This window comes from Rhinopithecus roxellana, chromosome 2, assembly GCF_007565055.1.
Source record: "Rhinopithecus roxellana isolate Shanxi Qingling chromosome 2, ASM756505v1, whole genome shotgun sequence".
Lineage (NCBI taxonomy): Eukaryota > Metazoa > Chordata > Mammalia > Primates > Cercopithecidae > Rhinopithecus > Rhinopithecus roxellana.
This window is the reverse complement of record NC_044550.1, coordinates 144,506,574-144,528,582: the sequence shown is the minus strand read 5'-3', so window position 1 is coordinate 144,528,582 and position 22,009 is coordinate 144,506,574. Positions and strand designations below refer to the sequence as shown.

The 22,009-nt window shown below is 39.8% G+C and overlaps 1 protein-coding gene across 12 annotated transcripts in view; it reads left to right on the top strand.

The window, feature by feature from the left end:
* APBB2 (amyloid beta precursor protein binding family B member 2) overlaps positions 1-22,009 on the top strand; it is a 427,787-nt gene that overhangs the window by 72,188 nt on the left and 333,590 nt on the right. For 10 of the 12 annotated variants that reach the window (XM_010384702.2, XM_010384687.2, XM_010384677.2 and 7 more), the window contains exon 2: positions 1,584-1,739. The exons of the other annotated variants lie outside the window; for them this stretch is intronic. The gene's annotated coding sequence lies outside the window, so the exon portion shown is untranslated. The remainder of the gene's footprint in view (positions 1-1,583; positions 1,740-22,009) is intronic. 12 annotated transcript variants of the gene reach the window in all.

Genomic DNA, 22,009 nt, shown 5'->3' with positions numbered 1-22,009 from the left:
TTTTATTTCTAGGAAAGTGTTGTTCATCCCTGGAAGTGTTACTGGACACTTGAGTTTTGAACGTGTAAATTAAGAACTTCTGTGATCAGATAAATACTTCTTCATTTGTTAACTCTGTTCAGATAAGAGGCAGACCAAAGATCAGACTAATATAGCATAGATACCCCATTTCTGATTTGTATTCCTGCAGTCTTAAAAGAAACCCCTTATTTAAAAATGCTCTTAATTCTACTGGCAATGCATGTTAATTGTAGAAAATTTGGAAAATGCCAGAAAGAAAATACAAATAGCTTCCCAGTCCATAACCCAAAAGTGCTGTTGTTCACCCTTAGGTGTCTTTAGATTATGTGCACTCAGTTTGTAGAACAAAATTGGGACCATACCATACATATATAACTTGATATCTTGCTTTTTTTCTGCTGTGTTCCTTTTGAGATGATTTTTGGGACTGAGGTTTCAATTGAAGGTAGAGATTAATGTAATATTATGCTTGGCACACTTGTGACGAGGACTGTTTTGATTTACAGAAATAGAACTGTGGACCCAGTATCTGAAAATAACATTTGTCTTGTCCCCTCTTGAATAGGCTTTCAATATTTGACATATACGGATGTTGTTATAACTGTTACTATAATTAACAAATGAAGACTTCTTAATCTATTAGCTCTTATTGTTCACTAATTGCTTTCATAGGAGTCCCTCACTGAGTTTTTTGTGCCAGAATTGCTAGCTGTGCCATCAGTAAGCATACGTTATATCAACACTGTTTTTCTGGAAGCCCTGATTCCTCTAGCTAAAGCATGGTCGCCTGTGAGCTAGGCCACGTGTTTGGCAGCAGGATAGTTAAGGGATTCCTTTTGCCCAGTTATATTATATGTTTGATAATATTTATGATTTACTTGTTGAATATTGGTTTCATATATAATTTCCTCTATTAGGAAATGAAAGATTATTCGTTTCCCCTTTGGATTATGTAACCTATAAAATTTTCTGTTACACTATTCACATTGCAATGTAAATATATTCTAAATCCTGAACCACATTAGAATTTTTTTGTAGCCCCCACTTCTGTGTCTTTTTGTGGTGCCCTTTGAAGTCCTGTAATGTTTTATATTTGAGATTAAATCTGGGTTTCGCTTTACTTTTTAAAGCATATTGAGCAAGTTAATTTTCTGTTTGAGTTCCTAAGGGGAATGATTCCAGCCCTCTGTGTCCCAAGAATTTAGACTGAGCCCTGCCAGAACATTCCTGTGGTTTTCCACGGGGCAGATCAGTGTGTTCATGAAATTTTAGTTGTAGCTTGTGTTTTCCATGGTTAATTAAAACATCTGGCTTTTCAGTTTCCCACAAACAGAGCATAATCACTAGGCCAAACCTTTTCAATAAATGATTAAATATTTCAGTCCTCCTCTCAGAATAGCCCACACTTGTCTTTACGATACCTTGTAAGCTGTTGTCTCTGTTTATAATGAGTTTGAACATTGGGAACGTGTTTGAGGTTATCCTGCCAAATACGCGCCCTGAGAGAGAGAAAGTTGGTGACTTTGAGTCCTTATAATGGCTTCTGGCCTTTGCCTCCCCAGGTTGGAGTTGCTGTGGGTGAGCTGCTGCGGTTTGTAGGCAAGCATGCTGTGGTCGGATCTGCCCAGCCGTGGAACAGGAACATTTGCTGGATGGAAAATCCATAAAAGAAAGCTCCTGTGAAAAGCTGAGGCTGACAATAATTTAAGCAAAATCAGGTTGGTATAAGTAAGAGAGGCTGGATAAAGTGGATTGGGCCTGATAGGAAAAAGTTGTTTTGTTCCTTCCATGTACATTTTGGAGACCACCCCAAATGATTATTTTCAGTTATTTGTGAGAGTTCCAGCATGTGTAAATGGCAGATATATGCTGATGGCCTTTTGTGTATAGTGTCATGTTGTCTTCCTTTCCTTCTCCTTCTCTTCCTTTTCCTCTCCTTTGTCCCATCCTCTTTCTTATCTTCCTCTCCTCTCAGAAGAGAGGAGGACCTTGGCACAAATATTGGAATAAACCACAACCAGAAGCCACCTATGCCAACCTCAATGGTCTTGGCTTTATTTTGGGGAAAAAGCGGCGTCCAGCCTCGTGGAGTTGCATTTGTAGTTTCAAAGACTTGCGTTCATTTGTGTTTTTGAACTTTGAAGGGTGGGGCATGGAGACCTGCCATTTCTGCTGGGATAATTCTGGCTGTGAGCCTCCGGTCTGTTTGGCCAGATTTTATATACTCAAATCTTTCCCCACACAAAAGCCACCAACACATTCATCTTCTGCAGTGTGTGCATTTGGCATTAAGATACTTATATATGACAGGGGAAGAGAAATGTCCTGAAAAACATAGGTGTTTAAATAAATGCAAAATGCTCTCACTGTGGGCCAGGAGAATGAAACAGCGTGGATAACCCCATATGAAGTAGAAAAGTGAAAATAAATCATTTTGAAAACATATATTGTACAGGGACAGACATTGCAGACCATTTCTATTGGACATTCAGTGGGTAAGTCAGCTTTCTACATAAGCAGCTGATAAATACTCCCTAGAAAGGAGTGAGTCACAGTCTTTCAGAATCTGTGAAGTAGTGAATGTCTGTTGACTTTGTCTACCCAGCATCCTTTTCCTCCATCTTTTAATAAATCATCCAGATTTTCCCTGGGCAATTGCCCTTGCTTCATTTTCACCCTGTGTAGTTAGAGGAGGTGACCCTGCTGGCTCAGTTATGGGCATGTAACATAAGCATGGCCAGTGATATGGTTTGGCTGTGTCCCCATCCAAATCTCATCTTGAATTGTAACTCCCACAATTCCCACATGTCTTGGGAGGAGCCTGGTGGGAGGTGATTGAATTATGGGAGTGGGCTTTTCCTGTGCTGTTCTTGTGATAGAGAATGAGTCTCATGAGATCTGATGCTTTTAAAAACGGGAGTTTCCCCACAAAAGCGCTCTCTTTTTTTGCCTACGGCCATCCATGCAAAACATGACTAGCTCCTCCTTGCCTTCCGCCATGATTGTGAGGCTTCCCCAGCCACGTGGAACTGTAAGTCCATTAAACCTCTTTCCTTTGTAAATTGCCCAGTCTCAGGTACAGCATGAAAATGGACTAAAGGGTCACAGCTGTTTTTGGAGGGGCCATAGTATTCTCGTTGCAACTATTGAAGAAGTTTTGCCTTCTGTGAGTTTGTTAAGCTGGAGCTGCTAGTGGCAGTTTTTGCTATGACTTAGGGAAAACCTTACTGAAAATTAAGACAACACAGGAGAAATCAAAGCAGGGAGATGGAGGAAAAGTGAATGAGAGGAAGGGGAGAGAAGAGACACACACACAAATACACAGACATATATATATGTGTATATATATATATTTTTTTTGACCTGCAATTCAGCAGTGCTTAAACCCAGCATCTCCTGTTCACTTTCCTGGCAGATTAGCTAGTTCGTCTGAGTTAGGTGTCTGTCTCTTACATCCAAAACATCCCAATTGGTGGTGCCTTCTAGGAGTGAGGTCTTAGTATAAAATGACTGTGGTATAGTCCCTATTTTTAGGGGCTTATGGTGTAGGGCAGCAGTCCCCAACCTGTTTGGTATAAGGGACTAGTTTTATGGAAGACAGTTTTTCCAAATGGCGGGTGTGGTGGCTGGGATGGTTTCAGGATGATTGAAGCATGTTACATTTATTGTGCATTTTATTTCTATTATTATTACTACATTGTGGTCTATAATGAAATAATTTTTGCAGCTCACTATAATGTAGAATCAGTGGGAGCCCTGAGCTTGTTTTTCTGCAACTAGATGGTCCCATCTGGGGATGATGTGAGACAGTGGCAGATCATGAGGCATTAGATTCTCACAGGAAGCACGCAGCCTAGATCCCTGGCATGTGCCGTTCACAATAGCATTTGCATTCCTATGAGACTCTAATGCTGCCACTGATCTGTCAGGGGGCGGAGCCCAGGAGGTAATGTGAGCAATGGGGAGCAGCTGTAAATACAAATGAAGCTGTGCTCTTTAGCCCACTGCTCACCTCCTACTGTGCAGCCTGGTTCCTGACAGGCCACAGACTGGTACCAGGGACCTCTGGTGTAGGGGATAGGCCAGGTAAGTATTCACATGACTGACATGCAGTGTGACAATGTATCTCTAGAGGTAAGAACAAAGTTTTGTGGGAACAGAGATGGAATTAGGAATTCTGTTGGGTGGTAGACTAGCAGAGAGGGCTATCATTTAACAAGGTAGAAGAGGATTAAGTCTTAGGAAAATTAAAAAATACTAAAAACATTAAAAATATATATTTAATTCAATTACTTGCATTTTTAGTCTAAAAGAAGGGAAGGCTTTCCAGAGCCTATAGTTGAAGTAAATTGCAAATAAGGAAGATACTTTCAGAGATTAGTAGTAGTAGAATCTTGTTTATTTACTCTGAATACAATTGTTTAAGGCCTAGCCTAATGAGAGGTTATTAGAAAGCTGTCTGGAGTTAATTTTAACACGACAAGGTAACAGCTGCTGTTCTCATCAGAACCTCAGTCAGCTTTCTGTTCTAAGGAGAATTAAATTAATTTAAAGACTTATTTTCTCTTTTTAATGATAGAGTCTTCATTAATATTATATTTTGTAATTATACTGTTTTTTGGGGGAAATTTATGCAGCAAGTACAGACAGTTTCCATATGACTCCCACTGCCAGTTTCCTATATCATTAATATCTTGCATTCGTGTAGTATATTTATTATAATTGATGAGCCAATATTGATATATTATCGTTACTAAAATCTATAGTTTATATTAGGTTCACTCTTTGTGTTGTATGTTCTATGTGCTTTCATAAATACATAACTTGTATTTCCATTACAGTATCATACAAAATAGTTTCACTGCCCTAAAAGAATTGCATGTTCTACCTGTTCATTTCTTCTTCCTGAACCCCTGGCCACTACTCATCTTTTGCCCCATAGTTTTACTTTTTCCACAGTGTCATATTGTTAGAATTATACAATAGCTAGAGTTTTCAGATTGGCTTTGTCACTTACCAGTGTGCATTTAAGTTTCCTCCATGTCTTTTCATGAATTGATAGTTCATTTCTTTTAAAGCACTGAATAATTAATATTCCATTATATCACTGTTCCACAGTTTATCCATTTACCTGTTGAAGGACATCTTGGTTGCTTCCAAGTTTTGGCAGTTATGAATAATACTGCTGGAAACATTCATTTGCAGGTTTTTATATGGATATGTGGATAAGTTTTTAACTCATTTGAGTTTCTCACCATTAAATATGATGTTAATTTTAGGTTTTTTTAAATGTTCTTTATCAAGTTGACAAATTTTCCCTTTATTTCTAGTTACTGAGAGTTTTTATTCTGAAAGAGTATTGGATTTTGTCAGGTGCTTTTTCTGCAACTATTGATATGGTCATGATTTTCTTGTTCAACTTATTCATAGGATGGATGATACTGGTTTTTGAATGTTGAGCCAGCCTTTTGATAGCGATTATGTTGACTTTCTAGATCAATATTAAGAGCTCTTATGTTGACTTGCTAGATCAATATTAAGAGCTCTGATACATGAACATGGGACGTGTTTCCATTTCTTTCAGTCTTCTTTAATATATTTCAACAGTGTTGTATTGCTTTCAGGGTACAATCTAATACTTCATGTTAAATTTATTCCTAAGTATTTTTTTCTTTTTGATGCCTTTATAAATTAAGAAAGTAATTATTTTCAAAGTATCTGTAGCTAGTGTATAGAAATGCAATTGGTTTCTGTATAGTGATGTTGTTTCCTGCAACCATGTTGAACCTGTTTATCAGTAATGATAGTTTTTTATGTGTATGACTTTCCTTGTATTTTCTATATACCAGCTTATGTCATCTGCAGATATAGTTTTTTTTCTTGTCCAATCTGGATGTTATTATTATTTATTTTCCCAGTGATTTGAAAACTTGACTGTGATGTGACAAATACAAAGTTACGTGCTTTGGAGTTTCTAGTGAAATCATTCTGTTACGTAGCTTTTTGATAAGGATAAAAGATGATAATTATGAAATTTATCTTCTCACAGTTGACTTAGGCATTCAGTCATTGAGCTTCTTAGTCACTCCTATATCTTCTTTGGAGAAATGACTATTCAAATCCTTTGCCCATTTTTATATTGGGTTGTCTCTCTTTGTATATAGTCTGATTTAAGCCCTTTATTGGATATATGATTTGCACATATTTTCTTCTAGTCTCTGGCTTGTTTAATGGTGTCTTTCCCCCCAACAATGCCAACAATGAAATACTGTAAATTTTAATTATTGATAAATTGCATCAATATGGAAAACTGTGTGTGTGTATAAACTTATTTTCTTAATGGTGTTATTTGGTGCTCAGAAGTTTTTAATTGTAACAAAATTCAGTTTATTAGTTTTTTGTTTCAAAGCTTATGATTTTGATGTTTCTAAAAACTTTGGCTATTCAAAGCTCATGAAAAGTTTCTGTGTTTCTTTCTAAAACTTGTTTTTTTTTTAATTTTATTTTTTTTGTGAGATGCAGTCTCACTCTGTCGCCAGACTGGAGTGCAGTGGCATCATCTCGGCTTGCTGCAACTGCCGCCTGCCGGGTGCAAAGGATATTCCTGCCTCAGCCTCCCAAGTAGCTGGGACTACAGGTGCCCACCACCTACCTGCCTAATTTTTTGTATTTTTGTTAGAGATGGGGTTTTACCGTGTTAGCCACGATGGTCTTGATCTCCTGACCTCATGATCCACCTGCCTCAGCGCACCCAGGCTCTTTCTAAAACTTTTGTTGTTTTACTCTTTACGTTTTGGTCTTTAATTCATTTGGGGTCAGTTTTTATATATGGTGTGAGGTTTGGGTCTATGTTTATTTTATTTAGTTGATTTTTTATTTTTATTTTTTGCATATACGTCTTAGCACCATTTGCAGAAAAGACTAACCAGTGACTTGACTTTTTTTGTAGAAAATCAATTGACTGTACTCTCAATTCTGTGCCTTTGGTTTACTATCTGTCCTTATGCTAGTACCACACTGTATTTAGGTTTTTGCAATGCAGTTTTTCTATGAAAAAAGTTAATTCAAGAATTAGACTTAAGATGCAATGTCTCCATTAAAAAACACTGTTGTACCTTTGCTACTTTTCCTCTCTGTTCTTTATGAGTCACTCTGTTACAGTACTAGTATTTGGTGTTTTCTCTTTAGGGTAATTATGGAAATCTGATATGGTAGATGACAATGTGGAATCAATCAAGGTGCATTTTCCAGATTACTATATGTATGACTTTAAGCAGTGCTTAGGCCAGGCGCGGTGGCTCAAGCTTGTAATCCCAGCACTTTGGGAGGCCAAGACGGGCGGATCGCGAGGTCAGGAGATCAAGACCATCCTGGCTAACACGGTGAAACCCCATCTCTACTAAAAACTACAAAAAACTAGCCGGGCGAGGTGGTGGCGCCTGTAGTCCCAGCTACCCGGGAGGCTGAGGCAGGAGAATGGCGTGAACCCGGGAGGCAGAGCTTGCAGTGAGCTGAGATCCCGCCACAGCACTCCAGCTTGGGTGACAGAGCGAGACTCCGTCTCAAAAAATAAATAAATAAATAAAAAAGCAGTGCTTAGTTTTTCATAAAGGTGGTAATCATTTTTATGCCTGTTCTGCATTTGAAAAAAACAGATTAAGTTTTTCATGACCTCTGTCTTAATCATTGCCAATAACTACTGAAGGAAGGATTTACAAGGCTGGCATATTATTTCAAGTGTTTTCATTAATGGTGACATGAATTAGGTCTCATATCACAAAACTATTTTACTAAATAGGAAACCTGTGATTTAAAATGTCTTCCATGTTTTGGTAACACAGTGTAGTTCTATATGTTTTATGAAAATTGGACATTTGTCGTAGTATAAAATGCTAGTTGTATTTTTATATTTACCTATTCTGTTTTTATCTTTGTATTAGAATGATTCTCAATAGCTAACTGTGAAGACATTAAAATAATTATATTAGGAATGTGAAGATTGCAAATTTATATATCTTTAGTTACAACTGTGTTATGAATGCATAAACATTGAAAAGGAAATTTTTAAAAACTCAGTGCTTTATTGTGACATTTGGAATCTAGTTGATCATTTTCTCTTGTTTTCTAATAAAATCATAATTTTGTTTGGGACATGACTTATTTTTAATGTGAAAAATCTAAATGTAAGTCTTGGTGAAATGCAGAGACATTTCCCTTATCTGGCACATAGCTGAGCTGACTATTGCTGCTGGGCTTTAATTGGAGATTACAGTCATGCTGGTAGATTTGGAATCTGTTTTCTGCAGTGCCATTAGAAGGTCAAGCCATGCGTCCTGGTTCCTGGAGGGCTCAGTTCTCAGGATGGCTTATCTGCTTCCTGCTTTCTTCGTAATCTTCTCATTTCAACCTGGGTAGACCGCTTAATGGCAACTGACATGTGTGTTACCTGGCCCTTTTACTTTCCTGGGAAGTCCTTTGACTGATAATGTCACCTCCTAAAAACATATCCATAGAGCAACATTGAATTATCTTTTTTACTGAAGTTGGGATTCAAAATGACTGAACCGAAGATGGCCGAATAGGAACAGCTCCAGTCTCCAGCTCCCAGCGCCAGCGACACAGAACACCGGTGATTTCTGCATTTGCAACTGAGGTACTGGGGTCATCTTACTGGGGAGTGCTGGACAATCGGTGTTGGTCAGCTGCTGCAGCCCAACCAGCGAGAGCTGAAGCAGGGCGAGGCATCGCCTCACCTGGGAAGCGCAAGGGGGAAGAGAGTCCCTTTTCCTAGCCAGGGGAACTGAGACACACAACACCTGGAAAATCGGGTAATTCCCACACCAATACTGTGCTTTAAGCAAACGGGCACACCAGGAGATTATACCCACACCTGGCTGGGAGGGTGCCATGGCCACGGAGCCTCCCTCATTGCTAGCACAGCAGTCTGCGATCTAACCGAAACGGCAGCAGCAAGGCTGGGGGAGGGGCGCCCGCCATTGCTGAGGCTTAAGTAGGTAAACAAAGCCGCTGGGAAGCTCAAACTGGGTGGAGCTCACAGCAGCTCAAGGAAACCTGCCTGTCTCTGTAGACTCCACCTCTGGGGACAGGGCACAGCTAAACAACAAAAGGGGAAGCAGCAGAGGCCTGTGCAGACGCGAACAACTCTGACAGCTTTGAAGAGAGCAGTGGATCTCCCAACACGGAGGTCGAGATCTGAGAACGGACAGACTGCCTGCTCAAGTGGGTCCCTGACCCCTGAGTAACCTAACTGGGAGACATCCCCAACTACGGGTAGTCTGACACCCCAAACCTCACAGGGTGGAGTACACCCCTGAGAGGAAGCTTCCAAAGTAAGAATCAAACAGGTACACTCGCTGTTCGGCAATATTCTATCTTCTGCAACCTCTGCTGCTGATACCCAGGCAAACAGGGTCTGGAGTGGACCTCAAGCAATCTCCAACAGACCTACAGCTGAGGGTCCTGACTGTTAGAAGGAAAACTATCAAACAGGAAGGACACCCACACCAAAACCCCATCAGTACGTCACCATCATCAAAGACCAGAGGCAGATAAAACCACGAAGATGGGGAAGAAGCAGGGCAGAAAAGCTGGAAATTCAAGAAATAAGAGCGCATCTCCCCCTGCAAAGGAGCGCAGCTCATCGCCGCAACGGATTGAAGCTGGTCAGAGAATGACTTTGACAAAATAAGAGAAGAAGGCTTCAGTCCATCAAACTTCTCAGAGCTAAAGGAGGAATTACGTACCCAGCGCAAAGAAACTAAAAATCTTGAAAAAAGAGTGGAAGAATCGACAGCTAGACTAATTAATGCAGAGAAGGTCATAAACGAAATGACAGAGATGAAAACCATGACACGAGAAATACATGACAAATGCACAAGCTTCAGTAACCGACTCGATCAACTGGAAGAAAGAGTATCAGCGATTGAGGATCAAATGAATGAAACGAAGCGAGAGGAGAAACCAAAAGAAAAAAGAAGAAAAAGAAATGAACAAAGCCTGCAAGAAGTATGGGATTATGTAAAAAGACCAAATCTACGTCTGATTGGGGTGCCTGAAAGTGAGGGGGAAAATGGAACCAAGTTGGAAAACATTCTTCAGGATATCATCCAGGAGAACTTCCCCAACCTAGTAGGGCAGGCCAACATTCAAATTCAGGAAATACAGAGAACGCCACAAAGATACTCCTCCAGAAAAGCAACTCTAAGACACATAATTGCCAGATTCACCAAAGTTGAAATGAAGGAAAAAATCTTAAGGGCAGCCAGAGAGAAAGGTCGGGTTACCCAGAAAGGGAAGCCCATCAGACTAACAGCAGATCTCTCGGCAGCAACTCTGCAAGCCAGAAGAGAGTGGGGGCCAATATTCAACGTTCTTAAAGAAAAGAATTTTCAACCCAGAATTTCATATCCAGCCAAACTAAGTTTCATAAGTGAAGGAGAAATAAAATCCTTTACAGATAAGCAAATGCTTAGAGATTTTGTCACCACCAGGCCTGCCTTACAAGAGACCCTGAAGGAAGCCCTAAACATGGAAAGGAACAACCGGGACCAGCCATTGCAAAAACATGCCAAAATGTAAAGACCATCGAGGCTAGGAAGAAACCGCATCAACTAACGAGCACAATAACCAGTTAATATCATAATGGCAGGATCAAGTTCGCACATAACAATATTAACCTTAAATGTTAATGGACTAAATGCTCCAATTAAAAGACACAGAGTGGCAAACTGGATAAAGAGTCAAGACCCATCTGTCTGCTGTATTCAGGAGACCCATCTCACATGCAGAGACATACATAGGTTCAAAATAAAGGGATGGAGGAAGATCTACCAAGCAAATGGAGAACAAAAAAAAGCAGGGGTTGCAATCCTCGTCCCTGATAAAACAGACTTTAAACCATCAAAGATCAAAAGAGACAAAGAAGGCCATTACATAATGGTAAAGGGGTCAATTCAACAGGAAGAGCTAACTATCCTCAATATATATGCACCCAATACAGGAGTACCCAGATTCATAAAGCAAGTCCTTAGAGACTTACAAAGAGACTTAGACTCCCATACAATAATAATGGGAGATTTCAACACTCCACTGTCAACATTAGACAGATCAACGAGACAGAAAGTTAACAAGGATATCCAGGAATTGAACTCATCTCTGCACCAAGCGGACCTAATAGACATCTATAGAACTCTCCACCCCAAATCAACAGAATATACATTCTTCTCAGCACCACATCACACTTATTCCAAAATTGACCACATAATTGGAAGTAAAACACTCCTTAGCAAATGTAAAAGACCAGAAATTATAACAAACTGTCTCTCAGACCACAGTGCAATCAAACTAGAACTCAGGACTAAGAAACTCAATCAAAACCGCTCAACTACATGGAAACTGAACAACCTGCTCCTGAATGACTACTGGGTACATAACGAAATGAAGGCAGAAAGAAAGATGTTCTTTGAAACCAATGAGAACAAAGATACAACATACCAGAATCTCTGGGACACATTTAAAGCAGTGTGTAGAGGGAAATTTATAGCACTAAATGCCCACAAGAGAAAGCTGGAAAGATCTAAAATTGATACGCTAACATCACAATTAAAAGAACTGGAGAAGCAAGAGCAAACACATTCAAAAGCTAGCAGAAGGCAAGAAATAACTAAGAGCAGAGCAAAACTGAAGGAGATAGAGACACAAAAAACCCTCCAAAAAATCAGTGAATCCAGGAGTTGGTTTTTTGAAAAGATGAACAAAATTGACAGACCACTAGCAAGACTAATAAGAAAAGAGAGAAGAATCAAATAGACGCAATAAAAAATGATAAAGGGGATATCACCACAGACCCCACAGAAATACAAACTACCATCAGAGAATACTATAAACACCTCTACGCAAATCAACTAGAAAATCTAGAAGAAATGGATAATTTCCTGGACACTTACACTCTTCCAAGACTAAACCAGGAAGAAGTTGAATCCCTGAATAGACCAATAGCAGGCTGTGAAATTGAGGCAATAATTAATAGCCTACCAACCAAAAAAAGTCCAGGACCAGATGGATTCACAGCTGAATTCTACCAGAGGTACAAGGAGGAGCTGGTACCATTCCTTCTGAAACTATTCCAATCAATTGAAAAAGAGGGAATCCTCCCTAACTCATTTTATGACGCCAACATCATCCTGATACCAAAGCCTGGCAGAGACACAACAAAAAAAGAGAATTTTAGACCAATATCCCTGATGAACATCGATGCAAAAATCCTCAATAAAATACTGGCAAACTGGATTCAGCAGCACATCAAAAAGCTTATCCACCATGATCAAGTGGGCTTCATCCCTGGGATGCAAGGCTGGTTCAACATTCGCAAATCAATAAACGTAATCCAGCATATAAACAGAACCAAAGACAAGAACCACATGATTATCTCAATAGATGCAGAAAAGGCTTTTGACAAAATTCAACAGCCCTTCATGCTAAAAATACTCAATAAATTCGGTATTGATGGAACGTACCTCAAAATAATAAGAGCTATTTATGACAAACCCACAGCCAATATCATACTGAATGGGCAAAAACTCGAAAAATTCCCTTTGAAAACTGGCACAAGACAGGGATGCCCTCTCTCACCACTCCTATTCAACATAGTGTTGGAAGTTCTGGCTAGGGCAATCAGGCAAGAGACAGAAATCAAGGGTATCCAGTTAGGAAAGGAAGAAGTCAAATTGTCCCTGTTTGCAGATGACATAATTGTATATTCAGAAAACCCCATTGTCTCAGCCCAAAATCTCCTTAAGCTGATAAGCAACTTCGGCAAAGTCTCAGGATACAAAATTAATGTGCAAAAATCACAAGCATTCTTATACACCAGTAACAGACAAACAGAGAGCCAAATCATGAATGAACTTCCATTCACAATTACTTCAAAGAGAATAAAATACCTAGGAATCCAACTTACAAGGGATGTAAAGGACCTCTTCAAGGAGAACTACAAACCACTGCTCAGTGAAATCAAAGAGGACACAAACAAATGGAAGAACATACCATGCTCATGGATAGGAGGAATCAGTATCGTGAAAATGGCCATACTGCCCAAGGTTATTTATAGATTCAATGCCATCCCCATCAAGCTGCCAATGAGTTTCTTCACAGAATTGGAAAAAACTGCTTTAAAGTTCATATGGAACCAAAAAAGAGCCCGCATTGCCAAGACAATCCTAAGTCATAAGAACAAAGCTGGAGGCATCACGCTACCTGACTTCAAACTATAGTACAAGGCTACAGTAACCAAAACAGCATGGTACTGGTACCAAAACAGAGAGATAGACCAATGGAACAGAACAGAGTCCTCAGAAATAATACTGCACATCTACAGCCATCTGATCTTTGACAAACCTGAGAGAAACAAGAAATGGGGAAAGGATTCCCTATTTAATAAATGGTGCTGGGAAAATTGGCTAGCCATAAGTAGAAAGCTGAAACTGGATCCTTTCCTTACTCCTTATACGAAAATTAATTCAAGATGGATTAGAGACTTAAATGTTAGACCTAATACCATAAAAACCCTAGAAGAAAACCTAGGTAGTACCATTCAGGACATAGGCATGGGCAAGGACTTCATGTCTACAACACCAAAAGCAACGGCAGCAAAAGCCAAAATTGACAAATGGGATCTAATTAAACTAAAGAGCTTCTGCACAGCAAAAGAAACTACCATCAGAGTGAACAGGCAACCTACAGAATGGGAGAAAATTTTTGCAATCTACTCATCTGACGAAGGGCTAATATCCAGAATCTACAAAGAACTCAAACAAATTTACAAGAAAAAAACAAACCACCCCATCAAAAAGTGGGGAAAGGATATGAACAGACATTTTTCAAAAGAAGACATTCATACAGCCAACAGACACATGAAAAAATGCTCATCATCACTGGCCATCAGAGAGATGCAAATCAAAACCACAATGAGATACCATCTCACACCAGTTAGAATGGCAATCATTGAAAAGTCAGGAAACAACAAGTGCTGGAGAGGATGTGGAGAAATAGGAACACTTTTATACTGTTGGTGGGATTGTAAACTAGTTCAACCATTATGGAAAACAGTATGGCGATTCCTCAAGGTTCTAGAACTAGATGTACCATACGACCCAGCCATCCCACTACTGGGTATATACCCAAAGGATTATAAATCATGCTGCTATAAAGACACATGCACACACATGTTTATTGCGGCACTATTCACAATAGCAAAGACTTGGAATCTACCCAAATGTCCATATGTGACAGACTGGATTAAGAAAATGTGGCACATATACACCATGGAATACTATGCAGCCATGTAAAAGGATGAGTTTGCGTCCTTTGTAGGGACATGGATGCAGCTGGAAACCATCATTCTTAGCAAACTATCACAAGAACAGAAAACCAAACACCGCATGTTCTCACTCATAGGTGGGAACTGAACAATGACATCACTTGGATTCGGGAAGGGGAACATCACACATCGGGGCCTATCATGGGGAGGGGGGAGGGGGGAGGGATTGCATTGGGAGTTATACCTGATATAAATGACGAATTGATGGGTGCTGACGAGTTGTTGGGTGCAGCACACCAACATGGCACAAGTATACATATGTAACAAACCTGCACGTTATGCACATGTACCCTAGAACTTAAGTATAATAATAATAAAAAAAAAAAAACAAAGAAGAAGAAGAAGAACAACAACAAAAAAACAAAATGATTGAACCACTAAAGTTTGAGTTGTACAATTACATTCGTGAAGACTCTGGCCTATTTATGATCATTTGCTTGCAGATGAGGCAAAATCAGATCAACCTAGTCACATTCACTGAATCAACACCAGAATGAAGAGAGTGTCAGGGAACTGGGTGTGGTGGCACATATATGTAGTCCCAGCTTTTTAGGAGACTGAGGCAAGAGAATTGCTTGAGCCCAGGAGCTTGGGACCAGCATGGGCAACATAGCAAGACCCAGATCCCATCTCGAAAAGAAAAGAGTGCCTGGAACTTGCTTCTTTTAGTACAGCCATAATTTTGTATACATCTATAATGAGGATGTTTATGATAAATACATTAACAGAGTTTGGAATAATATATGTTTTGATATTTTACTTATCTTTTTCTATGTTGAATAATCTGTGAAGTATAAGTTTCCTTTAAAAGCTTTCAAAGATACCATGTGTGAGTGACATACAGTCATTTATTTTAATGTAATTACTGATACAAGAACCAACAGTACTTTCTCAGTTGCATACTGATCTGTGACGCATAAAACATTTAATTTGATTATATTGTCCAAATAAGATCTATACGCACGACACAATAACTATTCAAAATTTCTGAAATTTCCAAATTGATTATTATCTACTCAAATAAGCATTGATCATTGATCCTTGGCTTCATTCATAAACAAAAATAGTCTATTGGTTTGGATAGTGTCTATGAAAAAGCATGTAATAATTTATAAAAGACAAATATCAACATTGGTCTGGCTTGCATTAAAAAGTCTTTCTGTGCAGTTTGCTAGTGTACTGTCTTTAAGGATGAAAGAACATAGTTTGGAATGTAATCATTATGCGTCTGAGGCCCTTTGAGGACAGGTTTTAGGATCATAGTAACCATGCTGTGCTTGGGTTTATAAGAGTGATTTTTTTCGTTTTCTTTTTTCTTTTTTTTTTTTTTTGAGAGCTCAAGGATATAGAGAGTTTGTTACTACTGTGGCTTTTTTTCTGGTGTCTGGTTAAAATGTCACAGAGCCTATGGAAAGTAAGACAGTAATTAGTGACTTGAGGAATGAATTCTCTTAGAAATAAGAAGTCTGGAGTTCCAACCAGGACTTTAGATCCTTGGTTATTCTAAAATAGTTTTGACAATGACCACTGGTCTTGAGCAGTCATTAACATATGAGTGATAAGGAATGTTGAATTTGTATTACTTCAGTGCAAATCAGTTAAATTCCAAGTGAACTTGTTAGCAGTATCCTGTAAGGAAGGCAGCTGTGGTAGTTTGCTGGAGGGAATGAAATGAAGTATTATTGAGGGTAACAGCCATAATGCAAGCCCTTCTGGGGAGAGGTTGCATGTGCAGTTTGCCAAGTACTAAGCACTTTCTCATTATCTTATGGGAGTGGGTCAATTCAGGGGCAGACTTCATTTGATCCTCACAACAGTTCTTTGAGAGAGACAGTGTTACCCAGTTTTAGAGAAGCTCAGGATTGGAGAGATCAAATGATTTTTGTTCAAGTCTTATACCCATTAATTTAAATTTGAATCCAGATGTTCTGAAACTCCATAATACACTCGTATAAATCAAAGCACTGCCTATGGAGTGGTTTACCCAGAGCAAACTCTCTCTATATGTATCTCTCTTTATATATTTTCTCTCTCTCTTTCTCTCTTTCTTTCTTTCTTTCTTTCTTTCTTTCTTCTTTCTTTCTTTCTTTCTTTCTTTCTTTCTTTCTTTCTTTCTTTCTCTCTCTCTCTCTTTCTCTCTCTCTCTCTCTCTCCTTCCTTCCTTCCTTCCTTCCTTCCTTCCTTCCTTCCTTCCTTCCTTCCTTCCTTCCTTCCTTCCTTCCTCCCTCCCTCCCTCCCTCCCTCCCTCTCTCCCTCCCTCCCTCCCTCCTCCCTCCCTCCCTCCCTCCCTTCCTCCCTCTCGCTCTCTCTCGCTGTCTTTCTTTTTTTTTTGCGGGGGGAGGGGTTGGACTACAGGCACCCACCATGCCTGGCTAATTTTTTTTTGTATTTTTAGTAGAGATGGGATTTCACGTGTTAGCCAGGATGGTCTCAATCTCCTGACCTTGTGATCCTTCTGCCTCGGCCTCCCAAAGTCCTGGGATTACAGGTGTGAGCCACCGTGCCCGGCCCTAAAAAGTTTGTCCTGGCTGGACACCGTGGCTCACACCTGTAATCCCAGCCCTTTGAGGGGCTGAGGCAGGAGTTCCAGACCAGCCTGGACAGCATAGTAGAACCTATCTCTACAAAATATAAATTAACTTAAAAAAAAATTAGCCAGGCATGGTGGCACACTCCTATAAACCTAGCTACTCAAGAGGCTGAGGTGGGAGGACCACTTGCGCCCAGGAGGTCAAGGTTATAGTGAGCAGTGATGGAGCCACTGTATTCCAACCTGGGTGATAGAACAACACTGTCTCTAAAAAAAAAGAAAAAAGGAAAGTGTGTCCTAGGTTTTATAGCTAGGTATGTGGCCCAGCCATCTACTCCATGAACTTGCTGTGAATTACTGAGAGGTATTTTGGTGGCTGGGGGAATCAGATACTCCTAAGCAGCTGCTTAGAGAAGGAAGGAAGAAGATAAGCCTTGGACATTCCTGGCTTCCCCTCCCCCTTATTCTGTACTCCTTGTTTGGGAGCTGCCTAGAATTTTTCAGTGGGGAGAGAGGGACCAACGTGTTTACCTCTATGATGGTTTAAGACTCTGGTCAATCTCTTTCTTTCCTAGTATTCTCACCTGGTAGCATTCTTAGTTAAATACCTAGTAGATGTTAATCCCTTTCTGCCTTTTCCTGTCACTGTGTCTGCCTCTTAGACACAAAGTACAGAAACTAACAAACGGAAAGGTTAAGCTATACAGAACCCTTTCCAAAGCTGATTGCCAACCTCCCGCTTTGTATAGACATTTCTGGTTTGATTCACGAAGTCTGTGTTGTCTAGAAGAGCTTGACTTGGTCTGCTAGGGGTTGATTGTCTAGCAGTTCTGGGATGCAGTTTGAGGCACAGCAGGTCAGTTGTGATACTTCAACACATGCAAGAAAGGGATTTCTGTTTGAGATTAAGTTATCTTCTGAAATAGACACAATTCAAAAGCAATTTGGTGATGTATTTCAGAACTTAAAATCACCAGCAATTTCATAAATATGTTCACTTAAAACTATGCCAAGATCTTTACATGATATATTGTAGCATGTTTGTAAAGAATGAAGTAGTTCTGTATATGTGCTCCTTTGGAAAGATTTATAAGATATATATATACACACACACACACGTATACATATATATAAAAAATGAAAAAATATCTTGTGGAATCATGGGATTACCATTTCCTTTTGTCTGATTTTTTTAAAAAGGCATATATGCTGGTATATGCATTTTTTCCCTAAAAAAGATGTGCAGTACAACTGTTAATAAACTGGAAAACTTTTCTTTTTCTTCTTTTTCTGTATTATTTGAATTTTCTAACTGTGTTCATTTATTTTTCTTTCCTTTAAAAAAAAATCAGGGGATAGCTGAGCAGTATGATTATGTGTCATTTTGCTTTAGTTTTAATGTATTTTATAAAACCTTTCTAAATGTTTTTTTAAAATATTGCAATTTTTGTTCTAATGTTCATTTTTCAGTTTTTCTTGTCCTCTGGGAGTTCAGAGGAAGTAAGCAATTTTTGTGGGAAGAATGGTAAAGCATATAGATAGCAAATGTTCTCAGGAAAGCTTATTAATTAAAACATGGAGTTGAAAAATAGAAAGGAAAAAGATATTTCCTAAATGTAATTTGAAGGACAATGAATTCAGTCTTGCTGAATTGTGTTTGAAGGTGTACCTTTATGCTTAGTTTGTTTGCTTTCAAAGGAGCTTTGGACTGAATTATATTTGCTTTTCAGACTGCAGGGCTGGAGGTGGCCATGGAAGCCTCCAGAATCTGATTGCTAATCAGGAAAGCTGTTTCCTAAGAAAGGCCTGCCTGTTTGGACTTGAAGTAATGACTGATGCACAGATAAAGCCAGTGTGATTTTTAAAATATCTTTTGACTTCTGTGTCCAGATTTTGCTTTTCTCTTAATTAAAACCTTTAGACAAAGGTCACAGGTCAAAGGAGATAACTCCTCTAAACTCTTCTGGTAGCAATAGCTGCTTAACTCTTCAACTCTTGATAGGCTTGTCTGGAAACTGTCGTGTTCATTTTTCTGTGGTGTGATTTACCTCCTTTGGTCTTAGTTTGAATGCTGAAATGTAATAACAGATACAAAGATGGAAATTTTTCTTTAGAATGTAGATGATGGTAGTCTGGAGAAGAAAGGCATTGTGCTGACCTTTATCCACATTTCAATATGGAATACTTGAAGTTTTATTATTATTTATTTATTTATTTATTTATTTATTTTTGAGACCGAGTCTTGCTCTGTCGCCCAGGCTGGAGTGCAGTGGCGCAATCTCGACTCATTGCAACGTCCACCTCCCGGGTTCAAGTGATTCTCCTGCCTCAGCCTTCCGAGTAGCAGAGACTACAGGTGTGTGCCGCCATGCCTGGCTAATTTTTATATTTTTGGTAGAGACAGGGTTTCGCCATGTTGCCCAGGCTGGTCTTGAACTCCTGACCTCAGGTGATGCACCCGCCTTGGCCTCCCAAAGTGCTAGGATTATAGACATGATACACTGCGCCCGGCCGAAGTTTTATTTTTAAAAATCAGTAAACCGTATTATTTTTCTAATTTTGTAAGAATTTTAGAAACATATTTTCCTAAAATGGCTTGTTAAATACCTCATCCAACTCAGTAATGCTAATTTTTTGCTGTATCTTCTTCTCTTTATAACTTCTATACTGATATCTGACCTTAAACTTCATCATGCCAGGAATCATAACCCCTATATTTCAAGGTATGTAAACCATAGTATAGCAATTTTAATCTATGAGGGAGATTAAGGGGACAGTTTCTAAAATACATATATATGTATGTATATGTTATGTGTTTGTCCGTAATTGATTATATTTATTTATAATATAGAAAGTCTAAAACACCACCATTGTCAGTTGGTATCATAAATGAGGAAAAACTGATACTATCTTCAGTACATGCTCACTTCCCAAAAGAATCTGATAATTTAAAAATTCAAGGTAATCAATACCTAATATAAGGATAGCCAACTCAAATGCCAACAAGACAGAGGGGACCCAACAGAGAGTAAACCAGTGAACTTGGGCACAGAGTGGAGGAAAAGGGCCCAGCTACTACTCAGCTTCCTACTTCTGCTGTTCAGGAATGAGGCTCCATTGTCTCATGATCTGCTGATACATCAAGAGAAGGCAGAAATGTAGAGCTTTGTGAGTGCCCCATACTTTTAATGTGTTGGAAACACATTAAAAAAATCAAAACATTGTACTCTTGCATGTTGTGCTATGATGTTCCTTGTCAGTACATCGGAGCCTGAGAAGTATAAGGGATGGTGCTTGTTCTTTGGTGACGTACAGTCTAGTTGGGCCCTTATGGTGTGGAGCAGTCGAACCTCCACCTTCCCTAGTTCAAGTGATTCCCCTGCCTCAGCCTCCCGAGGAGCTGGGACTTACATGTGTGTGCGGATGGGGAGCAGAAGTGGGGAGGGCGTGGTCTTGGGGCATCCGTAGGCACTCAAGGAGACTGGCCTCAGTAGAAGGCCTCACAGCAGGTCTGTGCTCTGAAGAGTTCCTCACAGAGCTGGAGGAGAGTTAGCTATGGGGAGAATATGAGATGGAATTAGAGAGGAAAGGAAGGGGTCACCCTCTGGGGCCCCCTAGGCAGATCATAAGGACTTCATGTTTCACTGTGGGGGCAGAGAAGAGTCAATGCAAGTTTTGATAGCAGAAGTGCTGTGGTGTGACTTGAGTTTTAACAGGATTCCTCTGTTGAGAATAGAGTGTAGAGGGCAAGGATAGAATTAGGGCAAGCAGCAAGGAGGTCACTGGAATAATCCAGGCCAGATGAATGGGGGCTTGGGTAAGGGTCAGCAAAGGATCTACGCTGAAGGTCGAGTCAGCACGGTTTTCTGGTGGAATGGACCTTGGAAACATGTCCATATTCCTTTCTTTTCATTGATGATGACCAAGCTGCAGCCTAGACCCTTCTCCTCATTCCTAGATAACCGTGAAATTCTAGAAATTTTCCTCCTCATCCTCAGTTCTCTCCTTTCTTTTCATCGTACAGCTACAGCAGGATTGATGTTGGAATGCCAGCCCCATCACAGCCTCCCTAACTTTTGAACACAGTGGGTGGATTTCTGCCTCAGGGCCATTGCATTGGCTGGTTCTTCTTATATTCTCTTCCCCAGTTATCTTCCTGGATAATGTCCTCTCTCATTTAATTCTTTGCTTAAATGTTACTCTCTCGGTGAAACCTACCCTGATCGATGTTTTAAAAATTGCAAACCTTCCTGTCACTCCTCCCCAAGTCCCTCTTAACCTTTTAATTTTTTTCCCTGTAGATCTTAGCCCCTTCTAACATACCTGCATACTTTACTTACGTTTTAAGTTATTGTCTCTCTCTTCTCACTGGAATATAAATGCCAAGAGGAATTTATAGAAACATATATATATATAAATTCCAAAAGGCAGGGATTTTTGTTTTTGTTCACTGATACATCCCAGTCACCTAGAATAGTGTCTGGTGGGGACTGGGTACTTGATAAATATTTGTTGAAGGAATGAATAAGTGGCTTTCAAGAGGCACTTAAGATATACCACATGTCAGACACTGAGAATTAAAAACAAACAAAGCAAAGACACAAACCCTGCCCCAGAGCACATGGTTCAGTGGGGCACAACAGCAGGAGAACAAAGCCTATTGATCTAATACAATGTGTCCAAACTTCTGTGCAAACACAAGTAGAAAAGCAAGTAATTCTTCCATTTTAAGCCAGGTCTAGACTGTTGATTTGGACTGCCCAAGGCACACAGGTAGGGGAGAGGTGATGACGTTTCAGGGAGAGGGAGCAGTGTGAGAGGGGACGTGGGGGCAGGAATGTGCCATCTGTGTAGTCAGGAGGGTGTTGGTGGTGGAGAGTGACTGAAGACGGGGCAAGTAAATGGAAAGTGGGGCCAGTTGAGAGGGGACTTGAATACCCTGCACAGGAGTCTCGACTTCCCAAATTTATTGAGTTCCTGTTGTGTGCCAAGAACAGTGCTAGGTGCTCGGGATTCAAAGGTGAGTAGATTGCTCTTCCTCCTTTATGGGTTTCATCTTC